We start from the raw sequence: 10,728 nt of genomic DNA on the forward strand, positions 1-10,728 counted from the left end.
AAAATTTTTCTACAAATTTATAAAATTGAATAAAAGTACTACTTTCATTAATCAAGAATTCCAAGCAAAAGTATAGTAATTTGAGGAAGTAATGTTGAGAAAACAGAGATAACTTTATATAGTGAAAGAACTCAGTGAAAATGTGACATTAAAATTAAAACACACAGAAATTAAGGCAAAATTCAAATGAGTCCAACAGAAACAAATTAAAGAACATGCAATCAGGAAATTCCTAAAAAAGAAATAAATAATAAACATAATATTTACAGATATACAAATGAGTAAAGCCTTCAAATACAAGCAGATCAGAACCTATGGTAGAAAATTTAATACTAAGGGGAAAAAATAGGCCAGAATGAGCTACATGCAAATATATTCTACTAAAGTTAACAGAAACTATTGTTTGTGCAGTGAGATAAATAACCAAACAACATAAAAGGGAAATTTTTTGAAATAGTCTCAGACACCTTCATATCAATCTTCAATGTTCCAAAACAGTATAACAATTTCTATATGTCTAAGTGAAACCAAGTATGAGCCAAGAATTTACACTCAGGCAGCATGCACAGATTTAAATATGTAAAAGCTTTGGGAGTAATGTTCCCATAAACTTTTCCCAAACAATTTGAGTCAACTAAGAGATGACTGAGAAAACTAAAGCAATAAATCTATTGATGAACATCAAATCCATTTAACAATACTATTTTTCCATAATACATCTGAAGCAAATAGGTATATTATGATAAAAAATAATACAGAACTTATAAGATTAAAAAAGTAAAAAAGCGGAGAGAGTAAAATGATGGAGATAATGTAAGTATGTTAGTTTTATCTCTTATACTTAGTCAAATAATACCAATAAATATGCATTTTAAAGCTTATAAATCAAGAACAGTAGTATAAGCTTATTAAATAGTATATAGGTAAATTCTAAGAAAAAGTATAATTAACTAAATGTGGACATATACAAAAGGAAGCGGGGTTGAGAAGAGGAAATTTTATCATTAGTTCTAGTAGAACATTAGAAACAATATGAATGAAATAGAATTTATGAATCGTTTTGATTTCCTAAGGCAAAATAATATAGTTATAAATATCTGTACACACATAACAATATGATGCCAACATTCATAAAGCAAAAACTATAAGTGGCATAAGATAAAATATATTTAAAAAAATCAGTTATATAAGACTAATTCACACCTCATTCATTTTCAAATTGAACAAAATAATTATAAATATAGAATGCCTAAAATACATTTTTAAAAAACAGAATACATCTTCTTTGATAGTTTCAAAGCATTAGTCACAAAAACAATTACGATGATTCTACAAATACGAAATATTCCATAGCAATGTAGCATCTTTTCAAAAATAAGCAATTTAAAGCAAATACATCATAGGTTTTATGTCTTATAATTTAAATATCAGTAATTATTAATGTTAATTTTGGTCTGAGCCTCATGTGATATTGTCTATTATGCTGCATTTCTAAAACAGTTATCTTTGATATGGTGAGTATAAGATAACAGCATTAAAAATAAGAAAGACAACATTCCTATTAGACCCTCAAGTAATAATTAGAAGATTCTTCATTTTTGTTTTCCAAATATTTTCCAAGGCATTTTAACTTGTGCAAAAATATTGACAGTGTATTACCAATGATTAACAATTTACCTATCATTTAAGAGACAAATATAGATGTGGAATTAAATATTTATTGATATCATCCTATGTATTACCTGATTGCCTAGGCAAACATTATACTCACTTTGAAAACAACTATGATATCTATAATAACTACTTGTTCTCATATTTATACTTCTTAAATTAGAACCTCCTTCAGAATAGGGACCATATAAGTTGTTTCCTCATTACTTTGCACAGTACATTACAAATAATAAGTCCTTATCAATATTTCTTGAGTTTAAATATTTTTATCGATAGGCAAAGATATTTGCTTGAAGAAGAAACATTTGATGTTTCAAACAGATTAAAAATAATCTGAGATTAGGAAAATAAAGTAGAAAGAAGTAAGGTGCTTAATTTTTGTTTAGGCTAACTGCCCAGTTCTAATTAGACCATGGGCACATGGGCCTCCACTTATTTCCATGCTTCCTTTAAAGCCCTGGAGATAACAGAACAGTGATCATGGCAGCCAAGCAAACCATATGGGAACCAGTAGACCACAACCTAATTAACACTGAAAATGTATGCTAGTAGTGTCAGCTTCTATTTTTATACTGCTTCATCTTCAGACCTTCAAAGTTTTAATAAAATTCACCATTTTGCTTTGCATTTAGATTTCTTTAAAATATAAATGTTAGATAAAATCATGATTATATGTATGAAAGAAATTTACTTAAAGGCTCACTAGAATAGATAGCAAAAATAATTTTAGATCCTGCTTTCCAACAATCACTTTATCATTATGTTTTAAATATTACTGAGTATTGAATGTAAATTTCATATTAAAAAAAAGTTTTATTTAAACAAGTACATTCTAATAATATTCAAAATTAAGATGTTAAAATCTTGACTTCTCAATCTTTGCATCATAATTTATCATCTTTACAAAATTTTAGGTACACTTAATATCTCTGTTGATAATTTGATAACATAATTGGTACAGAAATAGTGGATTTAAAAGCAGAGTTAGGAGGAAAATTGTAGTCATCTAAATCTCAGTTCAGCATTCTTTTTCTAGACTATGAGGCAAGTGAAATCTCAAAAGAGTTAGATTCAATTTACTTAGCTATCATTTATATCTAAATTTCATTAGTTTAAAAACACCAAGTAAAGTGTTGAGATAAAACTCCTAAAACTCATTTAAACATTATCTTAATTTGTGTGCCTATAAATAATTTAATTTTAAAAAACAGATAATCATGAATACTCTAATGTTTTCTGCTTCTTTACATCTAATGTAACCACTCTACTGGGATAAAAAAGAGAAATTGGCAATCTGTGATTAAGTAAATTTAATCAGCACTTAATAGTATGGAATTTACATTATTCTAATTAAATTAACAAAAAAAGAATAAAACAGCAAAACACTTCTGTCTTTGTTGTTGAGTTGTTTCTCCCCCCTACCCCTCACCCACTAAAATTCTTTGTTGTACCATCTGGCCTAGAAAGCTTGCAAATATTGCTGTCTGGACAGAGATGACCAAGTACCCAAAAGCTAAATCACAAAACATTAACAGTCTTCAATAATTCACTGCTTCAACCATCAGTCTGTTGTTGTTATATCTTTTACTTTTAACGAATCAACTGTCACATTAGTCATATCGACTGTTTTAAACCAAGCTTAAATATTTTATATAGTTTTTATGCAGTGGTAGTGTTTTTAAAAAGGCATAATAAAGACATGAGCAGAAAAAAAAATACCATAAAACTAGCTGATATAGTAAAAAAAAAAAAAAAAAAAACTGGATGATGACAGCATTGAAACAGTGTTCTTAGATTTATAAATTGGTTTTTACAAATAAACTATTTTAAACAAATTGAAAAAGCTTGAGTTAATTCGATATCACAATATGATTTTCTTTTTCTTTTTTACTCTTTATCTTTAAAATCTCTCCCATAAACTCATAGTAATGATTAGCAATATCTAATGACTAAGAAATTATTATAATGGGATTTGTTGACTTTAGTGTTTTTAAGTGAAATAATATTATCCATAGGAAAAAAATCATTTAGTTTTAAATTTAAGGTTTCTGAAACTAATTTTAGACTTCCTCGCTTTAAATAAGAGAAAAAAAAAGAAATTTACTTAAAAGCATATTGTGATTTCTACTCATTTGTTACTACTGGAGTTCATCACACTTTACCACTTAATTTCACTCTGGACATTTTGTTCGTCAAGGCACAAATTCTTGGAGTGAATGCCACCTGCAATGGCTTCCTTTGCTCAAGAAAGAAAGCTTTGGGGATGGTCCCCCAGTGGCAATTTAGACAGCTTTTTCCATTCCACAATATTTTCTCACAGACAATGAAAAGAGTTAAAGAGAACCAGAGTGACAACTACAGTTCCCTATAGATCCCTAGGTATTTTATACAGAAGTTTTAATGACCACACAGCAAACATAAAGTATACAATTGCTTCAACAAATGGGCCCTAGTGGGTAATGTACCTTTAAATATAAATTGATAGTATGATACAGGAATGAATGTTTTGAATTATTTTTTGCACTTTTCTCTCATTTATTTGACTTAACTATTATGGCATCACTGGATTTTTGATGGGAGGAAGGTTTAATATAAGTGTGTTGGAATATTAATCGGTTTTCAGTTTATACACATGAAATAAGTAATGAAAGAGGTAGCACCAATATAGCAAGTTTATTAGGGTTTCTAAAGTTCACAGCAAGCTATTTGAAATCTTGAAAATAAGAATACAGCAGTCATATTAAGTTAAACAATATAAAAGTTCAAAAGAATGAATGTGCTTCTCAGCTGGGTCTAACAGAAATACCTCAAAAATTAAAATCTTTTCATTAAGAAATATATTTTCCGGCTTCTTGATATAGATAAAAACTGATGTAGATTTGTTCAACACAGATAATATGTTAAATTAGCTAATCAGCTTTGATGATTATTCTGAAAAAGATTGTTTAGATTCACCCTGCAGTCAATCTAGAAATCAGATTTGCTACTCAGAAAGGAATCTGCTCTTTCATTGGAAGGGAGACCATCTCAGCCCTTTTCTTATTCTACATTTGTCTATAGAAAAACAAGCTCATTTTCAAGTTTTCTTTTACCCGCTGTATGCTGATAACATAGCTCTGCATCTACCCACCCCTGTCTCTCCAGAGTTTATCCCATGGACAATGATGGTGAATAAAATCAATAATTGACTATTTAAATTATCCAATAAATATAACTTCTAGCTGTTAATGATTACTATCAACAAGTATGTATATATGTGCATATGTGTATATATATGTATATTTATGTAAATCAAATACAAGGGGGAGAATACACACCAATAAATATGAGATTTTCCCCACTATGTTAAAAATTAACCAAAAAAAGTAAAAATATTTGGGATCCAAATGATAATATCTTTCTTTAGAGGATTTAAATTTGTTTCTGCCAGGGATCTAGGGGAACGGACATTCCAAATCATCTTAATCCAATCAGGAATTTAAAAGACCGAACACAATTGAGCTTCGATCTTAGTGATGGATACTCTTTCTTACTTGTTTTAAGTCCTAGAGAGAGACTCTTTGGGTGCCCATCTCAAAGCTCAGCTTTACCAGGGGCTCTCCTTCCTGGAAGCACATCTTCATTTAAGATTAATTTTCATTCATTATATAAATTCTTCTTGTCTTGAAGATTGTGTTAATATTAGACTTGTGAGTTGCATAGACTTAGAGATTCATCTTATCACCCAGATATATTTTTATATGTAAGTTTAAGCCATTTACATATATTTGATACACATATTTTTATTTATATATCCATTTATATTGTACTTCCTATTGTTTTATCTCTATCTATGAATATTTAAATTTTTTGTCCATTGTTGTAGAGGGTAAAATCTCTTTTAAATAATATTGCTAACTTTTCGATAACTGCATAATATTTTAGGAGAGTTCTTGTTTCCATTATTTCCCCATTTTCGAATATATGAGTGTGTGTGTGTGTGTGTGTGTGTGTGTGTGTGTGTGTGTGTGTACACACACATATATATACGGACACACATACATATTTTAAACCTGTTTTAAAACCAGGGCTTGCATGTATGAAATGTCACTTGCTTTCTTTATTCTTTTCAAACCTTTTTATTAAAAACTATATACATTACTCCATCATTTCCTGGCATTTAATATTGCAGAAGAGAAATCAGAGACCAGCCTGGTTTTGTTTCTTTGTAGTTTACCATTTTTACTCCTTTGAATCATGTAAGAATTTCTTAATTATTTTGGTTAAAAAATATAGCCATAACGTTTCAGTTTAGAGCATTTTTTATTGTTTGTCTAAGACACAGAGGTTGCTTTTTACCTACATGCAAAGGTGTTTCTTCAGCTCAATAGAGTATTATTCTTTCCTTTGACTGTATTTTGTGTTCATTTTTACTTAGTCCTTCTTCAGTAATGCTATATATATATATATCTACATAATGTATTTGTTTTCTTTGTCTTCCATGTCAATCATTTTTCCTCTCCTATGTTATTTCTTTGCAGTTTGGGATAGCTTCTCTTGACAGTTTTTTTGTTGGTGTTGTTTTGTTTTCATTTTACTAGATGACTTCTATTGCATCAATTTTATTTTTAAATTCTTCCAGTGTGGATTTTACTTCTGGTATTAGATTTTTTTTGTTTGTTTCTTTTCTCTTGATTCTGTGTCCTTTTCTCATTCTCATTTTTGTCATTCTTTATGCTTTTTTTATCTCCATTTCAAGAGGACAAGTTCTATTTTACTCTACTGAGAATACCGAATTGCTTCCTATTTTTTCTTATTCAGGCATTTATTATAAAAGTATGTCATTCTTTGAACTCTTCAGACATCATTCTATTTTCTTTGTTCAGCAATAATTTGATCTTGTTAATCATTAAAAAAAAGTTGGTCCTTGGTCTATTTCTATCACTTGTGTTGTCATCTCTGTCAAAATCTATGGCTCAAATTTGCACTATACTTCTTGTTCTTCATAGATATTCATCTAGGTATCCCTATCATCCTGAGGAATATACCTTCCTGTTATCTAAGATCTAACAACCTTACCCCTCCTTGATAATATCTTGGAATACATTGATACCATTGGTGGGCCTCATATCTCCTCTTGTTTTATTTATAAGCCTTTTGTTTCTTAAATTATTTTCTGAGTTTGGTGGTCTCTCACCAGATATAGTTGGGGAAACGGGAAAAGTAGTCTCAGAAATTATAGAGAGATTAAGTGACAGGTTCTCTGTTTTCTTTGTGCTCTAAGTTTCTGAAACAAGGTACAGATTTTGGGAGGAAGGAATGTGAAAGCATATTTTCTTTCATAAAAAAGAAACCAAGATAAATCATGTTCCAAATCTGAGTAGATTTCACTTAATCCAGTTCCATTTATTAATAATAATCATAAAAATTTTTTAACAGAATCTTACATTAGGTTTTCTGTTTATCTTTGCTATCAGAGTTATCATTTTTCTTGTTCCTCAAGAGTATTTCAATGAGAAGTTAGACAAAACTGCATTGAGTCTGCTAGTTAGGTGCTGCTATAATTTGGATGATTCAGGCAACATTATTTCTAATTACCACTTATAATAAATTCCTAGAACAAGCTCTTGATTCAATAACTGTGTGTATCCATTTAATGGATATATATTTAATGCCATATATATGTATGTATGTATGTGTGTGTATATAAACTGGCTTAAATAATTTGTAAAAAAAATGTATTGAAGTACAGTATCCTTTTTTATTCACTGATATACTTCATTACTCTACTTTTGAGGTTAACTAAGAGAAAAGCAAATAGGATAGGAAGAATGAACAAAGGGGTAGGAGCAGGTAGAGTTACAAACAAGTCTCACACATGATATATTTCATATATTTCATCACTTTTCTTAGTAGAAAAAGGGAACAATACTGAAGTACAGCTCTAAGTCCTCCATCATAGTTATAAATATTGGAAATAGACCTTAAAGAAGATAGGAGAAGTGAATATTGTGGTGTGCTGTCCATAACTCTTTTGGATCTAGGAATGCATTCTTCTACCTAGGGGTTTTGGCTTGCTAATGGCTCAGAGCTGAATCTTTCCCCAGTAGTCTTTTGCTGAAGGGAGCTGCCTCACAAAAGGTTATTCTTCTTTCCTAAGAACAACTCATATCTAATGATCCCTATTATCTTAATTCATGACACCTTTGAGGGACCAGCCCAGATCCAGAGTTCTCCTTAAAATTGGCTGCAAAGCATTGCAGTACAACTTCTGGCTCTGCTCAATCCTACTTTCCCCAATCTCTCATAGATGTTATTGCTTAATGCACTCCTTAATAAATTCCCTGCATGGAAATTTTATCCAAGAATCTGTTTCTCCTAGGAACATGACTAAAGAAAATAGGACACCCATACTAAATGGTTTAGATTTCCAAAAATGTTTCCTGTCACCAGCTATCACAAAGAGCAAGTGTGTTCTCTTTCATATGTACTCTTTTCCAAAGGGAAAAAAAAATTTTTTTCTCTCGCCTAAGAAAAACCAGGGACTCTTTGAAATTGTTTCTTTTTCTACTTAGATCTTCGATCTCAATTTCACAGTTAAATAAATACTATTATCAAATACAGGCATGCCATAGTCATCTAAAGAGCAAACAAAAGAAAATTCATTCTCTCTGCTAATACTCATCAAACCACATTAACTATCATTGGCTTTTGGAAGGTGGATCACAAATTAAAGCAGCTGTGGCCATCCTCTTGCTTTGTTTTTTCTATAATGGGGAAATACAACCAAATGCCTGTTGCTCATCTAGAATATAAGTAGAACATAAGATATTTAAAGAAGAGAGACAGAGACCAACTATATACATTTTTATACCCTCAATATACAACAAAGTGACTGGAATCCAAAAGTTATTCAATGAACTTTGTTGAATTCATTAAAAAAAAAAAAAAAACTGGATCCAGTTGAGACTATATCACCGTAAATATCTCTAAGAATATCGTAGAATTGATGTTCAATTCTAGGAAGAATTGTAGCATAGAATTTTAAACTTCATAATATAGAGTTTACCTTGACAAAATTCAGTTAATTAAAAGCATTCATGGAATTAAAATATTAAAATTAAAGGTACTGAATTTTAAAAGTAAACTATATATTAATAATCAAGTAATAAATGGAATCCATGTTAGCTAAAACTTCAGTTAAAGTAGAAGACCTAAAAAGAGACTGATAAACATATCTTAGTTCAGTAAATTAAATAAGAAAATGTGCCTAAAAAGATTAGATTTTACTTAAGAAAAAATCATAGCAGAATGAGCTAAATCACACTAAATATGTTTTTAAAAGAGCAAAAACATGTAGACCGACTTGCCTAGCTTTCTTGCACCTGAGATTTAAAATGAATCAAAATATTTGACAGAAATTTTTTTTTTACTGATATTGGTGAAAAACCAATTGACAGAAAATTAAAAATTTAGTGTAGCTATCATCTAAAATCCCTTCATGATTGAAAAGTACATTGTTCCTAATAACATGCATTCATAAATAAAAGGTAGTTTGTATGCAGCAGTTTGCTAAATTTTATATAGAAGTGACAGTAAGAAATACTTTTTAGAGTGTATCTTTGTCCTTATTTGAATAGCAAACTATAAGAATGTTTTACTTAGAATGAGAACATCATCGAATATTTAATCCAAAACTGTTTTGAATAATAATAAGATGAAGAGACAAATCTCCTTAGCAGTGTTTAAATACATTTAAATTTTGTCTTATTAACAACAGAAATAATGAATAAGATTTAAAATTAGTAATCACTAATTAGGAGATATGCCAAAGCAATTAATAGTTATCCATAGACATCTTTATCACATATTTTACTTGTCAAAATTATTATTCAGATAGGTAATTTGTTTCTTTAATTAGGCAAGTATTAACTATAAAATAAACTGTGACCAGTAAAGAGATACTTCCTACTATTATTTTTAGTTTTTAAGTGACATACAATGACTTTACACGTAATTCACGAACCTTTGCTCTAGGACAGACTATTTTCTTCTTTTTAATTGAAGTATAATTGGCATACAATATCCTCTTAGTTTATAATTAGAGGACTAGTGAAGGAATAGGCCCACATTTGGGCAAATAACATAATGCAGGTTTGACATACTGGCGACTTCCACCCAAGCCCCTGGTAGGCATTGCTAACTAAGTATGCTACTTTTAATCACCAAGTGAAGATGTGGCTTCTCAGGCTTTCCCCATACAGGACCCCAGACATACAATTCTAAATGATCAGTATTGACATAAGACCAGTTTACCATAGAGAGGAACAAAAACTATGACATTTTAAAAAAGACCTACATGATTCTTATTTTGTTTCCGTCTTTACAATTAAATATATGTATATGACAGCATATAACAAACTTGCTTAAGTAAAAAGGTAGAATAGAATAACCAAGCTAATACAAATGAGCACATAGCTCCAAGCCAGATAAGTCATATTCCAGGACACTGTGATAATGTGCTAATGTAATTATAGAAATACAAAGATTAACTTTAGAATAGAGAAGTCAGGGAAGGTTAAATGTAATATGGACCTGGAAGCCCTATTTAAATAGATTGAGAAGAGGTAGGTTTTCCATATATGTCATGGGGGAAAAAAGGTATAGATAGAGAGAAATAAAAGAACCTCAGGAAGATTTTGAGTAAACTTGTATGTGACAAGATATAAATGGGGAAGTCCTTGGGATGAAAGACCAAAATGCAGTTTAGGGTTAGGTTCTGAGAATTATAACTTCCTTGTTTCCTAGTTCTTTTCAGGCCTAACCTCTATGATGAACCAATTTTACCCATTCTTTTCTCTTTTTTGGAAAACATTTTCTCACTGGCATAATAAATTTTAATGCAACATTTTTTATAATTATAAAATGCCAAAGATATGCGGACATAGCTTGACAATTTGCTTGATATAAGCTTCTGTTAAATTTACTCAGATATTTTGTCATATGTTTTAAGAACTTAAATAAGTTCTAAATAGAGATTATATATTGTATACTATATATTATCTATACTATAGTATA

The sequence above is a fragment of the Pteropus alecto genome, unplaced genomic scaffold (genome assembly GCF_000325575.1).
Source record: "Pteropus alecto unplaced genomic scaffold, ASM32557v1 scaffold21, whole genome shotgun sequence".
Lineage (NCBI taxonomy): Eukaryota > Metazoa > Chordata > Mammalia > Chiroptera > Pteropodidae > Pteropus > Pteropus alecto.